The sequence below is a fragment of the Taudactylus pleione genome, unplaced genomic scaffold (assembly GCF_031769625.1).
Source record: "Taudactylus pleione unplaced genomic scaffold, aTauple2 ptg000134l, whole genome shotgun sequence".
Lineage (NCBI taxonomy): Eukaryota > Metazoa > Chordata > Amphibia > Anura > Myobatrachidae > Taudactylus > Taudactylus pleione.
Window position 1 is genome coordinate 6700945 of NW_028284536.1, and position 13294 is coordinate 6714238.

General features: G+C 35.2%; 1 non-coding gene across 1 annotated transcript; it reads right to left on the bottom strand.

The window, feature by feature from the left end:
• TRNAN-GUU (transfer RNA asparagine (anticodon GUU)) lies at positions 1-74 on the bottom strand. The gene has a single exon. It is a non-coding gene; the product is annotated as a tRNA-Asn (tRNA).
• Between the last annotated feature and the right edge of the window lie 13220 nt (positions 75-13294).

Consider the following 13294-nt stretch of genomic DNA (forward strand, 5'->3'; position numbering starts at 1 on the left):
CGTCCCTGGGTGGGATTGAACCACCAACCTTCCGGTTAACAGCCGAACACGCTAACCAATTGCGCCACAGAGACCCAATATGAGACATAAACAAACAACTGCTAAAAAAAATTGATCTGGAAAGTTTCCTTGCCAAAGTTTATAAAGTCTCTAATCTGGACAGTTATTTTAGGATTTTTCGTTAATTAAAAGGAACACATTGCCATGTTCTTGTGATGAATCAACCCTTTTTGAGTTCTAAGCACATCCATGAGCAGCAGAGTGGTGCAGCAGAAGCTTGCTGGGCCCATAACCCAGAGGTCGATGGATCGAAACCATCCTCTGCTCTGTGCTATTTTGATTTATCAAATCTAAAATTGGAATTGCTATTTTGACTTTTTTGGTCTTTGCTTATAGTACAAAATCCATTATCATCTTAACTCATTTTAATCATATTTTGACAGAAGTGCTGTAGCAAAAAATCCACTTAATGTCTTTACTTTACCCTATTACTTCTATGGTTATTGAGAAAAACAAACTACATTGACTCCAGAAGAGCAAATCAGGTGTTCTAACAAGTAATTTATCAAAATCATCTTTCCAGCTTACACTTTGGTGATGCAATAAGACAATGATTTTGTAAGAAAAATCTTCAAACTTCAAAAAGTTTTTCTTAATTCATTACCTTTGTACTGATAAGATAACAGCTGGTTATAACATAACACAGGCTTTCACTTAAAAATGCTGCTAGGTTGCATTCTGCTGATTAGATATCACCAGGAACAACATTAACCTTCAGGTATTTTCTAAATGTTGAATAAATTGGCTTAAATCAAATTAAACTCACTTTAGAGATAATTGTTTCAGAGAAAGTCTTGAACCCTTCCTTAAAATAGGTAGTTTGACATGTTGACTTCTCTACCTAAAAATCCCCAAAACTTGATTAATAGAATATTCTCGTCCCTGGGTGGGATTGAACCACCAACATTCCAGTTAACAGTCGAAAGCGCTAACCAATTGTGCCACAGAAACCCTATATGAGACATAAACAAACAACAGCTAAGAAACATTGATCTGGAAAGTTTCCTTGCCAAAGTTTATAAAGTCTCTAATCTGGACAGTTATTTTAGGATTTTTCGTTAATTAAAAGGAACACATTGCCATGTTCTTGTGATGAATCAACCCTTCTTGAGTTCTAAGCACTTCCATGAGCAGCAGAGTGGCGCAGCGGAAGCGTGCTGGGCCCATAACCCAGAGGTCGATGGATCAAAACCATCCTCTGCTATGTGCTATTTTCATTTATCAAATCTAAAATTGGGATTGCTATTTTGACTTTTTTGGTCTTTGCTTATAGTAGAAAATCCATTATCATCTTAACTCATTTTAATCGTATTTTGACAGAAGTGCTGTAGCAAAAAATCCACATAATGTCTTTAATTTACCCTATTACTTCTATGGTTATTGAGAAAAACAAACTACATTGACTCCAGAAGAGCAAATCAGGTGATCTAACAAGTAATTTATCAAAATCATCTTTCCAGCTTACACTTTGGTGATGCAATAAGACAATGATTTTGTAAGAAAAATCTTCAAACTTCAAAAAGTTTTTCTTAATTCCTTACCTTTGTACTGATAAGATAACACCTGGTTATAACATAACAAAGGCTTTCACTTAAAAATGCTGCTAGGTTGCATTCTTCTGATTAGATATCACCAGGAACAACATTAACCTTTAGGTATTTTCTAAATGTTGAATAAATTGGCTTAAATCAAATTAAACTCACTTTAGAGATAATTGTTTCAGAGAAAGTCTTGAACCCTTCCTTAAAATAGGTAGTTTGACATGTTGACTTCTCTACCTAAAAATCCCCAAAACTTGATTAATAGAATATTCTCGTCCCTGGGTGGGATTGAACCACCAACATTCCAATTAACAACCGAACGCGCTCACCAGTTGCGCCACAGAAACCCTATATGAGACATAAACAAACAAGAGCTAAGAAACATTGATCTGGAAAGTTTCCTTGCCAAAGTTTATAAAGAATCTAATCTGGACAGTTATTTTAGGATTTTTCGTTAATTAAAAGGAACACATTGCCATGTTCTTGTGATGAATCAACCCTTCTTGAGTTCTATGCACTTCCATGAGCAGCAGAGTGGTGCAGCAGAAGCGTGCTGGTCCCATAACCCAGAGGTCGATGGATCGAAACCATCCTCTGCTATGTGCTATTTTCATTTATCAAATCTAATATTGGGATTGCTATTTTGACTTTTTTGGTCTTTGCTTATAGTAGAAAATCCATTATCATCTTAACTCATTTTAATTGTATTTTGACAGAAGTGCTGTAGCAAAAAATCCACATAATGTCTTTAATTTACCCTATTACTTCTATGGTTATTGAGAAAAACAAACTACATTGACTCCAGAAGAGCAAATCAGGTGATCTAACAAGTAATTTATCAAAATCATCTTTCCAGCTTACACTTTGGTGATGCAATAAGACAATGATTTTGTAAGAAAAATCTTCACACTTCAAAAAGTTTTTCTTAATTCCTTACCTTTGTACTGATAAGATAACACCTGGTTTTAACATAACAAAGGCTTCCACTTAAAAATGCTGCTAGGTTGCATTCTGCTGATTAGATATCACCAGGAACAACATTAACCTTCAGGTATTTTCTAAATGTTGAATAAATTGGCTTAAATCAAATTAAACTCACTTTAGAGATAATTGTTTCAGAGAAAGTCTTGAACCCTTCCTTAAAATAGGTAGTTTGACATGTTGACTTCTCTACCGAAAAATCCCCAAAACTTGATTAATAGAATATTCTCGTCCCTGGGTGGGATTGAACCACCAACATTCCAGTTAACAGCCGAACGCGCTAACCAATTGCGCCACAGAAACCCTATATGAGACATAAACAAACAACAGCTAAGAAACATTGATCTGGAAAGTTTCCTTGCCAAAGTTTATAAAGTACCTAATCTGGACAGTTATTTTAGGATTTTTCGTTAATTAAAAGGAACACATTGCCATGTTCTTGTGATGAATCAACCCTTCTTGAGTTCTAAGCACTTCCATGAGCAGCAGAGTGGCGCAGCGGAAGCGTGCTGGGCCCATAACCCCGAGGTCGATGGATCGAAACCATCCTCTGCTATGTGCTATTTTCATTTATCAAATCTAAAATTGGGATTGCTATTTTGACTTTTTTGGTCTTTGCTTATAGTAGAAAATCCATTATCATCTTAACTCATTTTAATCGTATTTTGACAGAAGTGCTGTAGCAAAAAATCCACATAATGTCTTTAATTTACCCTATTACTTCTATGGTTATTGAGAAAAACAAACTACATTGACTCCAGAAGAGCAAATCAGGTGATCTAACATGTAATTTATCAAAATCATCTTTCCAGCTTACACTTTGGTGATGCAATAAGACAATGATTTTGTAAGAAAAATCTTCACACTTCAAAGAGTTTTTCTTAATTCCTTACCTTTGTACTGATAAGATAACACCTGGTTTTAACATAACACAGGCTTCCACTTAAAAATGCTGCTAGGTTGCATTCTGCTGATTAGATATCACCAGGAACAACATTAACCTTCAGGTATTTTCTAAATGTTGAATAAATTTGCTTAAATCAAATTAAACTCACTTTAGAGATAATTGTTTCAGAGAAAGTCTTGAACCCTTCCTTAAAATAGGTAGTTTGACATGTTGACTTCTCTACCGAAAAATCCCCAAAACTTGATTAATAGAATATTCTCGTCCCTGGGTGGGATTGAACCACCAACATTCCAGTTAACAGCCGAACGCGCTAACCAATTGCGCCACAGAAACCCTATATGAGACATAAACAAGCAACAGCTAAGAAAGATTGATCTGGAAAGTTTCCTTGCCAAAGTTTCTAAAGTCTCTAATCTGGACAGTTATTTTAGGATTTTTCGTTAATTAAAAGGAACACATTGCCATGTTCTTGAGATGAATTAACCCTTCTTGAGTTCTAAGCACTTCCATGAGCAGCAGAGTGGCGCAGCGGAAGCGTGCTGGGCCCATAACCCAGAGGTCGATGGATCGAAACTCTGCTATGTGCTGTTTTCATTTATCAAATCTAAAATTGGGATTGCTATTTTGACTTTTTTGGTTTTTGCTTATAGTAGAAAATCCATTATCATCTTAACTCATTTAAATCGTATTTTGACAGAAGTGCTGTAGCAAAAAACCCACATAATGTCTTTACTTTACCCTATTACTTCTATGGTTATTGAGAAAAACAAACTACATTGACTCCAGAAGAGCAAATCAGGTGTTCTAACAAGTAATTTATCAAAATCATCTTTCCAGCTTACACTTTGGTGATGCAATAAGACAATGCTTTTGTAAGAAAAATCTTCAAACTTCAAAAAGTTTTTCTTAATTCATTACCTTTGTACTGATAAGATAACACCTGGTTATAACATAACACAGGCTTTCACTTAAAAATGCTGCTAGGTTGCATTCTGCTGATTAGATATCACCAGGAACAACATTAACCTTCAGGTATTTTCTAAATGTTGAATAAATTGGCTTAAATCAAATTAAACTCACTTTAGAGATAATTGTTTCAGAGAAAGTCTTGAACCCTTCCTTAAAATAGGTAGTTTGACATGTTGACTTCTCTACCGAAAAATCCCCAAAACTTGATTAATAGAATATTCTCGTCCCTGGGTGGGATTGAACCACCAACATTCCAGTTAACAGTCGAAAGCGCTAACCAATTGTGCCACAGAAACCCTATATGAGACATAAACAAACAACAGCTAAGAAACATTGATCTGGAAAGTTTCCTTGCCAAAGTTTATAAAGTCTCTAATCTGGACAGTTATTTTAGAATTTTTCGTTAATTAAAAGGAACACATTGCCATGTTCTTGTGATGAATCAACCCTTCTTCAGTTCTAAGCACTTCCATGAGCAGCAGAGTGGCGCAGCGGAAGCGTGCTGGGCCCATAACCCAGAGGTCGATGGATCAAAACCATCCTCTGCTATGTGCTATTTTCATTTATCAAATCTAAAATTGGGATTGCTATTTTGACTTTTTTGGTCTTTGCTTATAGTAGAAAATCCATTATCATCTTAACTCATTTTAATCGTATTTTGACAGAAGTGCTGTAGCAAAAAATCCACATAATGTCTTTCATTTACCCTATTACTTCTATGGTTATTGAGAAAAACAAACTACATTGACTCCAGAAGAGCAAATCAGGTGATCTAACAAGTAATTTATCAAAATCATCTTTCCAGTTTACACTTTGGTGATGCAATAAGACAATGATTTTGTAAGAAAAATCTTCACACTTCAAAAAGTTTTTCTTAATTCCTTACCTTTGTACTGATAAGATAACACCTGGTTTTAACATAACACAGGCTTCCACTTAAAAATGCAGCTAGGTTGCATTCTGCTGATTAGATATCACCAGGAACAACATTAACCTTCAGGTATTTTCTAAATGTTGAATAAATTGGCTTAAATCAAATTAAACTCACTTTAGAGATAATTGTTTCAGAGAAAGTCTTGAACCCTTCCTTAAAATAGGTAGTTTGACATGTTGACTTCTCTACCTAAAAATCCCCAAAACTTGATTAATAGAATATTCTCGTCCCTGGGTGGGATTGAACCACCAACATTCCAATTAACAACCGAACACGCTCACCAGTTGCGCCACAGAAACCCTATATGAGACATAAACAAACAAGAGCTAAGAAACATTGATCTGGAAAGTTTCCTTGCCAAAGTTTATAAAGTCTCTAATCTGGACAGTTATTTTAGGATTTTTTGTTAATTAAAAGGAACACATTGCCATGTTCTTGTGATGAATCAACCCTTCTTGAGTTCTATCCACTTCCATGAGCAGCAGAGTGGTGCAGCAGAAGCGTGCTGGTCCCATAACCCAGAGGTCGATGGATCGAAACCATCCTCTGCTATGTGCTATTTTCATTTATCAAATCTAAAATTGGGATTGCTATTTTGACTTTTTTGGTCTTTGCTTATAGTAGAAAATCCATTATCATCTTAACTCATTTTAATCGTATTTTGACAGAAGTGCTGTAGCAAAAAATCCACATAATGTCTTTAATTTACCCTATTACTTCTATGGTTATTGAGAAAAACAAACTACATTGACTCCAGAAGAGCAAATCAGGTGATCTAACAAGTAATTTATCAAAATCATCTTTCCAGCTTACACTTTGGTGATGCAATAAGACAATGATTTTGTAAGAAAAATCTTCACACTTCAAAAAGTTTTTCTTAATTCCTTACCTTTGTACTGATAAGATAACACCTGGTTATAACATAACAAAGGCTTTCACTTAAAAATGCTGCTAGGTTGCATTCTTCTGATTAGATATCACCAGGAACAACATTAACCTTCAGGTATTTTCTAAATGTTGAATAAATTGGCTTAAATCAAATTAAACTCACTTTAGAGATAATTGTTTCAGAGAAAGTCTTGAACCCTTCCTTAAAATAGGTAGTTTGACATGTTGACTTCTCTACCTAAAAATCCCCAAAACTTGATTAATAGAATATTCTCGTCCCTGGGTGGGATTGAACCACCAACATTCCAATTAACAACCGAACGCGCTCACCAGTTGCGCCACAGAAACCCTATATGAGACATAAACAAACAAGAGCTAAGAAACATTGATCTGGAAAGTTTCCTTGCCAAAGTTAATAAAGTCTCTAATCTGGACAGTTATTTTAGGATTTTTCGTTAATTAAAAGGAACACATTGCCATGTTCTTGTGATGAATCAACCCTTCTTGAGTTCTAAGCACTTCCATGAGCAGCAGAGTGGCGCAGCGGAAGCGTGCTGGGCCCATAACCCCGAGGTCGATGGATCGAAACCATCCTCTGCTATGTGCAATTTTCATTTATCAAATCTAAAATTGGGATTGCTATTTTGACTTTTTTGGTCTTTGCTTATAGTAGAAAATCCATTATCATCTTAACTCATTTTAATCGTATTTTGACAGAAGTGCTGTAGCAAAAAATCCACATAATGTCTTTAATTTACCCTATTACTTCTATGGTTATTGAGAAAAACAAACTACATTGACTCCAGAAGAGCAAATCAGGTGATCTAACATGTAATTTATCAAAATCATCTTTCCAGCTTACACTTTGGTGATGCAATAAGACAATGATTTTGTAAGAAAAATCTTCACACTTCAAAGAGTTTTTCTTAATTCCTTACCTTTGTACTGATAAGATAACACCTGGTTTTAACATAACACAGGCTTCCACTTAAAAATGCTGCTAGGTTGCATTCTGCTGATTAGATATCACCAGGAACAACATTAACCTTCAGGTATTTTCTAAATGTTGAATAAATTGGCTTAAATCAAATTAAACTCACTTTAGAGATAATTGTTTCAGAGAAAGTCTTGAACCCTTCCTTAAAATAGGTAGTTTGACATGTTGACTTCTCTACCGAAAAATCCCCAAAACTTGATTAATAGAATATTCTCGTCCCTGGGTGGGATTGAACCACCAACATTCCAGTTAACAGCCGAACGCGCTAACCAATTGCGCCACAGAAACCCTATATGAGACATAAACAAACAACAGCTAAGAAACATTGATCTGGAAAGTTTCCTTGCCAAAGTTTATAAAGTACCTAATCTGGACAGTTATTTTAGGATTTTTCGTTAATTAAAAGGAACACATTGCCATGTTCTTGTGATGAATCAACCCTTCTTGAGTTCTAAGTACTTCCATGAGCAGCAGAGTGGCGCAGCGGAAGCGTGCTGGGCCCATAACCCCGAGGTCGATGGATCGAAACCATCCTCTGCTATGTGCTATTTTCATTTATCAAATCTAAAATTGGGATTGCTATTTTGACTATTTTGGTCTTTGCTTATAGTAGAAAATCCATTATCATCTTAACTCATTTTAATCGTATTTTGACAGAAGTGCTGTAGCAAAAAATCCACATAATGTCTTTAATTTACCCTATTACTTCTATGGTTATTGAGAAAAACAAACTACATTGACTCCAGAAGAGCAAATCAGGTGATCTAACATGTAATTTATCAAAATCATCTTTCCAGCTTACACTTTGGTGATGCAATAAGACAATGATTTTGTAAGAAAAATCTTCACACTTCAAAGAGTTTTTCTTAATTCCTTACCTTTGTACTGATAAGATAACACCTGGTTTTAACATAACACAGGCTTCCACTTAAAAATGCTGCTAGGTTGCATTCTGCTGATTAGATATCACCAGGAACAACATTAACCTTCAGGTATTTTCTAAATGTTGAATAAATTCGCTTAAATCAAATTAAACTCACTTTAGAGATAATTGTTTCAGAGAAAGTCTTGAACCCTTCCTTAAAATAGGTAGTTTGACATGTTGACTTCTCTACCGAAAAATCCCCAAAACTTGATTAATAGAATATTCTCGTCCCTGGGTGGGATTGAACCACCAACATTCCAGTTAACAGCCGAACGCGCTAACCAATTGCGCCACAGAAACCCTATATGAGACATAAACAAGCAACAGCTAAGAAAGATTGATCTGGAAAGTTTCCTTGCCAAAAGTTTATAAAGTCTCTAATCTGGACAGTTATTTTAGGATTTTTCGTTAATTAAAAGGAACACATTGCCATGTTCTTGAGATGAATTAACCCTTCTTGAGTTCTAAGCACTTCCATGAGCAGCAGAGTGGCGCAGCGGAAGCGTGCTGGGCCCATAACCCAGAGGTCGATGGATCGAAACTCTGCTATGTGCTGTTTTCATTTATCAAATCTAAAATTGGGATTGCTATTTTGACTTTTTTGGTTTTTGCTTATAGTAGAAAATCCATTATCATCTTAACTCATTTAAATCGTATTTTGACAGAAGTGCTGTAGCAAAAAACCCACATAATGTCTTTACTTTACCCTATTACTTCTATGGTTATTGAGAAAAACAAACTACATTGACTCCAGAAGAGCAAATCAGGTGTTCTAACAAGTAATTTATCTAAATCATCTTTCCAGCTTACACTTTGGTGATGCAATAAGACAATGATTTTGTAAGAAAAATCTTCAAACTTCAAAAAGTTTTTCTTAATTCATTACCTTTGTACTGATAAGATAACACCTGGTTATAACATAACACAGGCTTTCACTTAAAAATGCTGCTAGGTTGCATTCTGCTGATTAGATATCACCAGGAACAACATTAACCTTCAGGTATTTTCTAAATGTTGAATAAATTGGCTTAAATCAAATTAAACTCACTTTAGAGATAATTGTTTCAGAGAAAGTCTTGAACCCTTCCTTAAAATAGGTAGTTTGACATGTTGACTTCTCTACCGAAAAATCCCCAAAACTTGATTAATAGAATATTCTCGTCCCTGGGTGGGATTGAACCACCAACATTCCAGTTAACAGTCGAAAGCGCTAACCAATTGTGCCACAGAAACCCTATATGAGACATAAACAAACAACAGCTAAGAAACATTGATCTGGAAAGTTTCCTTGCCAAAGTTTATAAAGTCTCTAATCTGGACAGTTATTTTAGAATTTTTCGTTAATTAAAAGGAACACATTGCCATGTTCTTGTGATGAATCAACCCTTCTTCAGTTCAAAGCACTTCCATGAGCAGCAGAGTGGCGCAGCGGAAGCGTGCTGGGCCCATAACCCAGAGGTCGATGGATCAAAACCATCCTCTGCTATGTGCTATTTTCATTTATCAAATCTAAAATTGGGATTGCTATTTTGACTTTTTTGGTCTTTGCTTATAGTAGAAAATCCATTATCATCTTAACTCATTTTAATCGTATTTTGACAGAAGTGCTGTAGCAAAAAATCCACATAATGTCTTTAATTTACCCTATTGCTTCTATGGTTATTGAGAAAAACAAACTACATTGACTCCAGAAGAGCAAATCAGGTGATCTAACAAGTAATTTATCAAAATCATCTTTCCAGCTTACACTTTGGTGATGCAATAAGACAATGATTTTGTAAGAAAAATCTTCACACTTCAAAAAGTTTTTCTTAATTCCTTACCTTTGTACTGATAAGATAACACCTGGTTTTAACATAACACAGGCTTCCACTTAAAAATGCTGCTAGGTTGCATTCTGCTGATTAGATATCACCAGGAACAACATTAACCTTCAGGTATTTTCTAAATGTTGAATAAATTGGCTTAAATCAAATTAAACTCACTTTAGAGATAATTGTTTCAGAGAAAGTCTTGAACCCTTCCTTAAAATAGGTAGTTTGACATGTTGACTTCTCTACCGAAAAATCCCCAAAACTTGATTAATAGAATATTCTCGTCCCTGGGTGGGATTGAACCACCAACATTCCAGTTAACAGCCGAACGCGCTAACCAATTGCGCCACAGAAACCCTATATGAGACATAAACAAACAACAGCTAAGAAACATTGATCTGGAAAGTTTCCTTGCCAAAGTTTATAAAGTACCTAATCTGGACAGTTATTTTAGGATTTTTCGTTAATTAAAAGGAACACATTGCCATGTTCTTGTGATGAATCAACCCTTCTTGAGTTCTAAGCACTTCCATGAGCAGCAGAGTCGCGCAGTGGAAGCGTGCTGGGCCCATAACCCAGAGGTCGATGGATCGAAACCATCCTCTGCTATGTGCTATTTTCATTTATCAAATCTAAAATTGGGATTGCTATTTTGACTTTTTTGGTCTTTGCTTATAGTAGAAAATCCATTATCATCTTAACTCATTTTAATCGTATTTTGACAGAAGTGCTGTAGCAAAAAATCCACATAATGTCTTTAATTTACCCTATTACTTCTATGGTTATTGAGAAAAACAAACTACATTGACTCCAGAAGAGCAAATCAGGTGATCTAACAAGTAATTTATCAAAATCATCTTTCCAGCTTACACTTTGGTGATGCAATAAGACAATGATTTTGTAAGAAAAATCTTCACACTTCAAAAAGTTTTTCTTAATTCCTTACCTTTGTACTGATAAGATAACACCTGGTTTTAACATAACACAGGCTTCCACTTAAAAATGCTGCTAGGTTGCATTCTGCTGATTAGATATCACCAGGAACAACATTAACCTTCAGGTATTTTCTAAATGTTGAATAAATTGGCTTAAATCAAATTAAACTCACTTTAGAGATAATTGTTTCAGAGAAAGTCTTGAACCCTTCCTTAAAATAGGTAGTTTGACATGTTGACTTCTCTACCGAAAAATCCCCAAAACTTGATTAATAGAATATTCTCGTCCCTGGGTGGGATTGAACCACCAACATTCCAGTTAACAGCCGAACGCGCTAACCAATTGCGCCACAGAAACCCTATATGAGACATAAACAAACAACAGCTAAGAAACATTGATCTGGAAAGTTTCCTTGCCAAAGTTTATAAAGTACCTAATCTGGACAGTTATTTTAGGATTTTTCGTTAATTAAAAGGAACACATTGCCATGTTCTTGTGATGAATCAACCCTTCTTGAGTTCTAAGCACTTCCATGAGCAGCAGAGTCGCGCAGTGGAAGCGTGCTGGGCCCATAACCCAGAGGTCGATGGATCGAAACCATCCTCTGCTATGTGCTATTTTCATTTATCAAATCTAAAATTGGGATTGCTATTTTGACTTTTTTGGTCTTTGCTTATAGTAGAAAATCCATTATCATCTTAACTCATTTTAATCGTATTTTGACAGAAGTGCTGTAGCAAAAAATCCACATAATGTCTTTAATTTACCCTATTACTTCTATGGTTATTGAGAAAAACAAACTACATTGACTCCAGAAGAGCAAATCAGGTGATCTAACAAGTAATTTATCAAAATCATCTTTCCAGCTTACACTTTGGTGATGCAATAAGACAATGATTTTGTAAGAAAAATCTTCACACTTCAAAAAGTTTTTCTTAATTCCTTACCTTTGTACTGATAAGATAACACCTGGTTATAACATAACAAAGGCTTTCACTTAAAAATGCTGCTAGGTTGCATTCTTCTGATTAGATATCACCAGGAACAACATTAACCTTCAGGTATTTTCTAAATGTTGAATAAATTGGCTTAAATCAAATTAAACTCACTTTAGAGATAATTGTTTCAGAGAAAGTCTTGAACCCTTCCTTAAAATAGGTAGTTTGACATGTTGACTTCTCTACCGAAAAATCCCCAAAACTTGATTAATAGAATATTCTCGTCCCTGGGTGGGATTGAACCACCAACATTCCAGTTAACAGCCGAACGCGCTAACCAATTGCGCCACAGAAACCCTATATGAGACATAAACAAACAACATCTAAGAAACATTGATCTGGAAAGTTTCCTTGCCAAAGTTTATAAAGTACCTAATCTGGACAGTTATTTTAGGATTTTTCGTTAATTAAAAGGAACACATTGCCATGTTCTTGTGATGAATCAACCCTTCTTGAGTTCTAAGCACTTCCATGAGCAGCAGAGTGGCGCAGCGGAAGCGTGCTGGGCCCATAACCCAGAGGTCGATGAATCAAAACCATCCTCTGCTATGTGCTATTTTCATTTATCAAATCTAAAATTGGGATTGCTATTTTGACTTTTTTGGTCTTTGCTTATAGTAGAAAATCCATTATCATCTTAACTCATTTTAATCGTATTTTGACAGAAGTGCTGTAGCAAAAAATCCACATAATGTCTTTAATTTACCCTATTACTTCTATGGTTATTGAGAAAAACAAACTACATTGACTCCAGAAGAGCAAATCAGGTGATCTAACATGTAATTTATCAAAATCATCTTTCCAGCTTACACTTTGGTGATGCAATAAGACAATGATTTTGTAAGAAAAATCTTCACACTTCAAAAAGTTTTTCTTAATTCCTTACATTTGTACTGATAAGATAACACCTGGTTATAACATAACACAGGCTTTCACTTAAAAATGCTGCTAGGTTGCATTCTGCTGATTAGATATCACCAGGAACAACATTAACCTTCAGGTATTTTCTAAATGTTGAATAAATTGGCTTAAATCAAATTAAACTCACTTTAGAGATAATTGTTTCAGAGAAAGTCTTGAACCCTTCCTTAAAATAGGTAGTTTGACATGTTGACTTCTCTACCTAAAAATCCCCAAAACTTGATTAATAGAATATTCTCATCCCTGGGTGGGATTGAGCCACCAACATTCCAGTTAACAGTCGAACGCGCTAACCAATTGCGCCACAGAAACCCTATATGAGACATAAACAAACAACAGCTAAGAAACATTGATCTGGAAAGTTTCCTTGCCAAAGTTTATAAAGTCTCTAATCTGGACAGTTATTTTAGGATTTTTCGTTAA